Source organism: Bos grunniens, chromosome 29 (genome assembly GCF_055505025.1).
Source record: "Bos grunniens cultivar Pamir isolate PY7600 chromosome 29, Bosgru_T2T1.0, whole genome shotgun sequence".
NCBI lineage: Eukaryota > Metazoa > Chordata > Mammalia > Artiodactyla > Bovidae > Bos > Bos grunniens.
Window position 1 is genome coordinate 24,402,298 of NC_141193.1, and position 6,602 is coordinate 24,408,899.

General features: G+C 42.9%; 1 pseudogene; it reads left to right on the forward strand.

Moving 5' to 3' along the window:
* The first annotated feature begins 483 nt into the window (after nucleotides 1-483).
* On the forward strand, nucleotides 484-5,010 carry LOC147342372 (olfactory receptor 10N1-like; annotated as a pseudogene).
* The last annotated feature ends 1,592 nt before the right edge of the window (nucleotides 5,011-6,602 follow it).

Here is a 6,602-nt window from a genome sequence, read left to right on the forward strand (position 1 = left end):
ACTGAGCCACCAGGAAAGTACTTCCTAGCCCCTCAATGTCCTTGGTAGAATTTCTAATTAACTTCAACATCATCTTGATGGTTAAGCAAAGGTTATAGTTGTTAGTGTCACTAAGTCATGTATGACTCTTATGCCATCCCATAGACTGTAGCATGCCTGGCTCCTCTACTCTCCACTATCTCCCAAAATTTGTTCAGGTTTAAGTCTATTGAGTCATTGATGATATCTAACCATCTCACTCTCTGCCACCCTCTTCTTTTTCCTTCAATCTTTCCCAGCATCAGGGTCTTTTCCAATGAGTTGACTCTTCAGATCAGATGGCCAAAATTTTTCAGCTTCAGCAACAGTCCTTCCAGTGAATATTGAGGACTGATTTCTTTTTGGATTCAGAGTGATGATGAATGTATTGGTATTGTGTCTGTCATAGCCTGCATATTCATGCTTCCCTGTCTTTTGTCTCTCCTAGACCTTCCTCCCAAGAACATGAGGAACCACACAGAGCTGAATGAGTTCATCCTACTGGGAATACCTCAGACACAGGGACTGGGGACTGTGCTCCTTGGCATCTTCTCATTTATTTACCTCTTCACCCTGCTGGGAAATCTGCTCATTCTTCTAGCAATTGTCTCCTCCTCGACCCTTCACACTCCCATGTACTTCTTCTTGGGACTCCTATCGATTTTGGACATGCTGTTCCCCTCTGTCACCTGTCCCAAGATGCTATTCTATCTCTCTGGCCAGAGCCACGCCATATCTTATAAGGGATGTGCTGTTCAGCTCTTCTTCTATCATTTCCTGGGTTCTACGGAAGGCTGCCTCTATTCTGTGATGGCTTATGATCGTTTTGTTGCCATCTGTCACCCACTAAGATATATGCTCATCATGAGACCTGGAGTCTGTGTTGGTTTGGTCTTGGCAGCCTGGTTGGTGGGTTGTCTTCATGCCACTATCTTGACATCTTTTACCTTTCAGCTACCCTACTGTGGCCCCAATCGGGTGGACCACTTCTTCTGTGACATTCCTGCTGTCTTACCCCTGGCTTGTGCTGATAGCTCCCTGGCCCAGAGAGTGGGTTCCACTAATGTTGGCTTTCTGGCTTTAATGCTTTGGTTGAGTGTTTGTGTCTCCTACACACACATTGGGATTGCCATTTTGAGGATCCGTTCGGCAGAGGGCAGGCAGAAACCTTTCTCTACCTGCAGTGCCCACCTCACTGCCATTCTCTGTGCCTATGGGCCTGTAATCTTCATCTATCTGCAGCCCACACCCAACCCTTTTCTCAGTGCCACGGTGCAAATATTAAATAATATTGTCTCACCATGTACTAAGCTGCATCAGTCATGTCCGACTCTTTGCAACCCCATGGACTAAAACCTACAAGGCTCCTCTGTCCATGGGATTCTCCAGGCAAGAATACTGGAGGGGGTTGTCATTTCCTACTCCAGGGGATTTTCCTAACCCAGGGATCAAACCCGTGTCTCCTGTATCTCCTCCATTGGCAGGCAGGTTCTTTATACACACTCATATATCCCTTCTTTTTTGGATTTCCTTCCCATTTAGGTCACCTCAGGGCACTGAGTAGAGTTCCCTGTGCTACAGTGTAGGTTCCTATCAGTTATCTATCTTATACATAATATCAATAGTATTTATATGTCAGTCCCAATTTCCCAATTCATCCCACCACCACCCCCCATTTTCGAATTGGTGTCCATAGGTCTATTCTATACCTGTTTCTCTACTTCTTCTTTGCACATAAGATAATCTATTTCTTCTTTTTTGTTTGCTTTATTTTAATTTTTTTTATTTTTTATTGGAGTATAGCCAGTCAACTATGTTGTGATAATTTCAGGTGAACAGCAAAGGGACTCTGCCATTCATATACATGTATCATTCTCCTCCAAACTCCACTCCCTTTTAAATGAATAAACAGTTCATGGAAAATGCTTCCTCACATTTGTCTTATTCACTGTTGTATCCGCAGGACATGGCTCAGTGATCTAGTAAGTGCTATGCATGAGTTTATTAAGTGAATGAATGGGTACCACTTAACCTTTCAAATTTGATGTAATTTAATATTTATTTACTATAAACAGAAACATAATTTCAATAATTGGGAAACAGAACAACCACATAAACTGATTTAAATACATATCCTCTTAAAGTTGAGGAAATATAAAACCAATCTGAATGAACTCTAACCACTTTTCTCAATTCTCAGATCAGTGTTGTGATGACTGGCATGGCAAAACAATTAAATCATTTTAAATCTTTCCTGTATCTAATATTTTAGTATGCTGCTGCTGCTGCTGCTGCTAAGTTGCTTCAGTCATGTCTGACTCTGTACGACCCCATAGACGGCACCCCACCAGGCTCCCCCGTCCCTGGGATTCTCCAGGCAAGAACACTGGAGTGGGTTGCCATTTCCTTCTCCAATGCAGGAAAGTGAAAAGTGACAGTGAAGTTGCTCAGTCATGTCCGACTCTTCGCGACCCCATGGACTGCAGCCTAGCACACAACAAAAAATTTTATTTAAACATACATAATCACACACACAAGCAAAAACCAGTTCTTAAAATCTCACTCCATCAACAACACAACAACAAAAACAAAGAACTTGATTTCAAAAAGTGAGCAGAAGACCTCAACAGACATTTTCCCAAAGAAGACATACAGGTGGCTAATAAACACATGAAAAGAGGCTCAACAACACTCATTATTCAGATCAGATCAGATCAGTAGCTCAGTCATGTCCGACTCTGCGACTCCATGAATGGCAGCACGCCAGGCCTCCCTGTCCATCACCAACTCCTGCAGTTCACCCAGACTCACGTCCATCGAGTCAGTGATGCCATCCAGCCATCTCATCCTCTGTCGTCCCCTTCTCCTCCTGCCCCCAATCCCTCCCAGCATCAGAGTCTTTTCCAATGAGTCAACACTTCGCATGAGGTGGCCAAAGTACTGGAGTTTCAGCTTTAGCATCATTCCTTCCAAAGAAATCCCAGGGCTGATCTCCTTCAGAATGGACTGGTTGGATCTCCTTGCAGTCCAAGGGACTCTCAAGAGTCTTCTCCAACACCACAGTTCAAAAGCATCAATTCTTCGGCGCTCAGCCTTCTTCACAGTCCAACTCTCACATCCATACAGGACCACTGGAAAAACCATAGCCTTGACTAGACGAACCTTGTTGGCAAAGTAATGTCTCTGCTTTTGAATATGGTATCCAGGTTGGTCATAACCTTCCTTCCAAGGAGTAAGCGTCTTTTAATTTCATGGCTGCAGTCACCATCTGCAGTGATTTTGGAGCCCAGAAAAATAAAGTCTGACACTGTTTCCACTGTTTCCCCATCTATTTGCCATGAAGTGATGGGACCAGATGCCATAATCTTCATTTTCTGAATGTTGAGCTTTAAGCCAACTTTTTCATTCTCCACTTTCACTTTCATCAAAAGGTGCCGGGAGCCGGTATATTGCATATTGAGTGCAGCACTTTCCACAGCATCATCTTTCAGGATCTGGAATAGCTCAACTGGAATTCTATCACTGCCGGTAGCCAGTGTGAGGAACTCCGCCCATGACAAAGGTCATGAGGAAGGAGGCTCGGCATACGCAAAGGTGGGATCGAGCTTCAGAAGTCCCCCTGGAAATTCTCGAGCATATACCCCCAAAACCAGAGTCTGCCTACTTTCTGCTTTGAGCTTTCACCTACACCTCTGACTTTACGGGGGGCTGTCCCCCACTACCTCTCTCTGAAAAAAGAGTTAGCTTACAGTTCCAGTTAATAATTCCTGGGTGTGACAGTGTTTAACCTACAAACTCCTTTGGAAATCCTCTAGCCTGCCTGAATAGGTTTTTCCGGCCACATGTGATTGTTCAGAGCCTCCCAACTGTGAGAGGCAGGAGATGTTCTAAACTGTCTAAACACAGATTCTTTTGAGTAGTTAAAAGATTGATTAGAAATTGTATTGGTGAAGGGATTTTCACTTGTTGGGCCAATGTTTGCTGCTAAGTTTCCATATCCCTTATCTGCTGTGTCCCTGGCAGTGTATTGATTAATATAATTGGTGTAAGTAGTAGCTTTAATGTTTGTAACCTGGGACCCTTGAGTTAATTCTTTTTCTTGTTATAGCCCACCACACCTTTGCTCTGTAGGAATGCAACTTTATCTAATGCTTTTTGGAGGCTGGCGCCTGACTTTAGAATAATCACCTTTAGAGAAAAAGGCCTCTGGGCCAGAAGATGATGCAAATCACCTAAGCTTTTGCATATGATAAGTTTGCAGGAAGAAAGCCTGGCTTGCTGCCTGACTCTACCCCTTCCCCCATTATCCTCTATGCATAACTTAAGGTATAAAAACTACTTTGGAAAATAAAGTGTGGGCCTTGTTCACCGAAACTTGGTCTCACCATGTCGTTCTTTCTCTCACCTTCTGGCTGAATTATTCAGCCTCTTTTCTCCACTGAATTTCCTCACTGAGCTATCCTTATTTCAGCCTCTTTTCTTCACTGAATTTTACTGAGCTATCCTCATTCTATTATTCTTTATACCCTTAATTAACATTTAATTAAGCAATTGTTTCCTGATCCTCGCCGACGCCGTCCCCCCTTCGAATTCCCTGGATCCACCGGGGCTGGACCCCGGCAAAGAGGCTTTTGAGTTCCTCTTCACTTTCTGCCATAAGGATGGTGTCATCTGCATATCTGAGGTTATTGATATTTCTCCCAGCAATCTTGATTCCAGCTTGTGTTTCTTCCAGTCCAGCGTTTCTCATGATGTACTCTGCATGTAAGTTAAATAAACAGGGTGAAAATATACAGCCTTGGCGAACTCCTTTTCCTATTTGGAACCAGTCTGTTGTTCCATGTCCAGTTCTAACTGTTACTTCCTGACCTGCATACAAATTTCTCAAGAGGCAGATCAGGTGGTCTGGTATTCCCATCTCTTTCAGAATTTTCCAGTTTATTGTGATCCACACAGTCAAAGGCTTTGGCACAGTCAATAAAGCAGAAATAGATATTTTTCTGGAACTCTCTTGCTTTTTCCATGATCCAGTGGATGTTGGCAATTTGATCTCTGGCTCCTCTGCCTTTTCTAAAACCAGCCTGAACATGAGGAAGTTCATGGTTCACATATTGCTGAAGCCTGGCTTGGAGAATTTTGAGCATTACTTTACTAGCATGTGAGATGAGTGTAATTCTGCGGTAGTTTGAGTATTATTTGGCATTGCCTTTCTTTGGGATTGGAATGAAAACTGACCCTCTCCAGTCCCGTGGCCACTGCTGAGTTTTCCAAATTTGCTGGCATATTGAGTGCAGCATTTTCACAGCATCATCTTTCAGAATTTGGAATAGTTCAACTGGAATTCCATCACCTCCACTAGCTTTGTTCGTAGTGATGCTTGCTAAGGCCCACTAGACTTCACATTCCAGGATGTCTGGCTCTAGGTCAGTGATCACACCATTGTGATTAACTGGGTCTTGAAGATCTTTTTTGTACAGTTTTTCTGTGTATTCTTGCCATCTCTTCTTAATATCTTCTGCTTCTGTTAGGTCCATACCATTTCTGTCCTTTATCGAGCTCATCTTTGCATGAAATGTTCCTTTGGTATCTCTGATTTTCTTGAAGAGATCCCTAGTCTTTCCCATTCTGTTGTTTTCCTCTATTTCTTTGCATTGATTGCTGAGGAAGGCTTTCTTATCTCTTCTTGCTATTCTTTGGAACTCTGCATTCAGATGCTTATATCTTTCCTTTTCTCCTTTGATTTTCACATCTCTTCTTTCACAGCTATTTGTAAGCCCTCCCCAGACAGCCATGTTGCTGTTTTGCATTTCTTTTCCAGGGGGGTGGTCTTGATCCCTGTCTCCTGTACAATGTCATGAACCTCATTCCATAGTTCATCAGGCACTCTATCTATCAGATCTAGGCCCTTAAATCTAATTCTCACTTCCACTGTATAATCATAAGGGATTTGATTTAGGTCATACCTGAATGTTCTAGTAGTTTTCCCTACTTTCTTCAATTTCAGTCTGAATTTGGCAATAAGGAGTTCATGGTCTGAGCCACAGTCAGCTCCTGGTCTTGTTTTTTCTGGCTGTATAGAGCTTCTCCATCTTTGGCTGCAAAGAATATAATCAAGCTGATTTTGGTGTTGACCATCTGGTGATGTCCATGTGTAGAGTCTTCTCTTGTATTGTTGGAAGAGGGTATTTGTTATGACCAGTGTATTTTCTTGGCAAAACTCTATTAGTCTTTGCCCTGCTTCATTCTGTATTCCAAGGCCAAATTTGCCTGTTACTCCAGGTGTTTCTTGACTTCCTACTTTTGCATTCTAGTCCCCTGTAATGAAAAGGACATCTTTTTTGGGTGTTAGTTCTAAAAGGTCTTGTAGGTCTTCATAGAACCGTTCAACTTCAGCTTCTTCAGCGTTACTCGTTGGGGCATAGACTTGGATTACTGTGATATTGAATGGTTTGCCTCGGAAACGAACAGAGATCATTCTGTCGTTTTTGAGATTGCATCCGAGTACTGCATTTTGGACTCTTTTGTTGACTATGATGGCCACTCCATTTCTTCTGAGGGATCCCTGCCCGAAGTAGTAGATATAA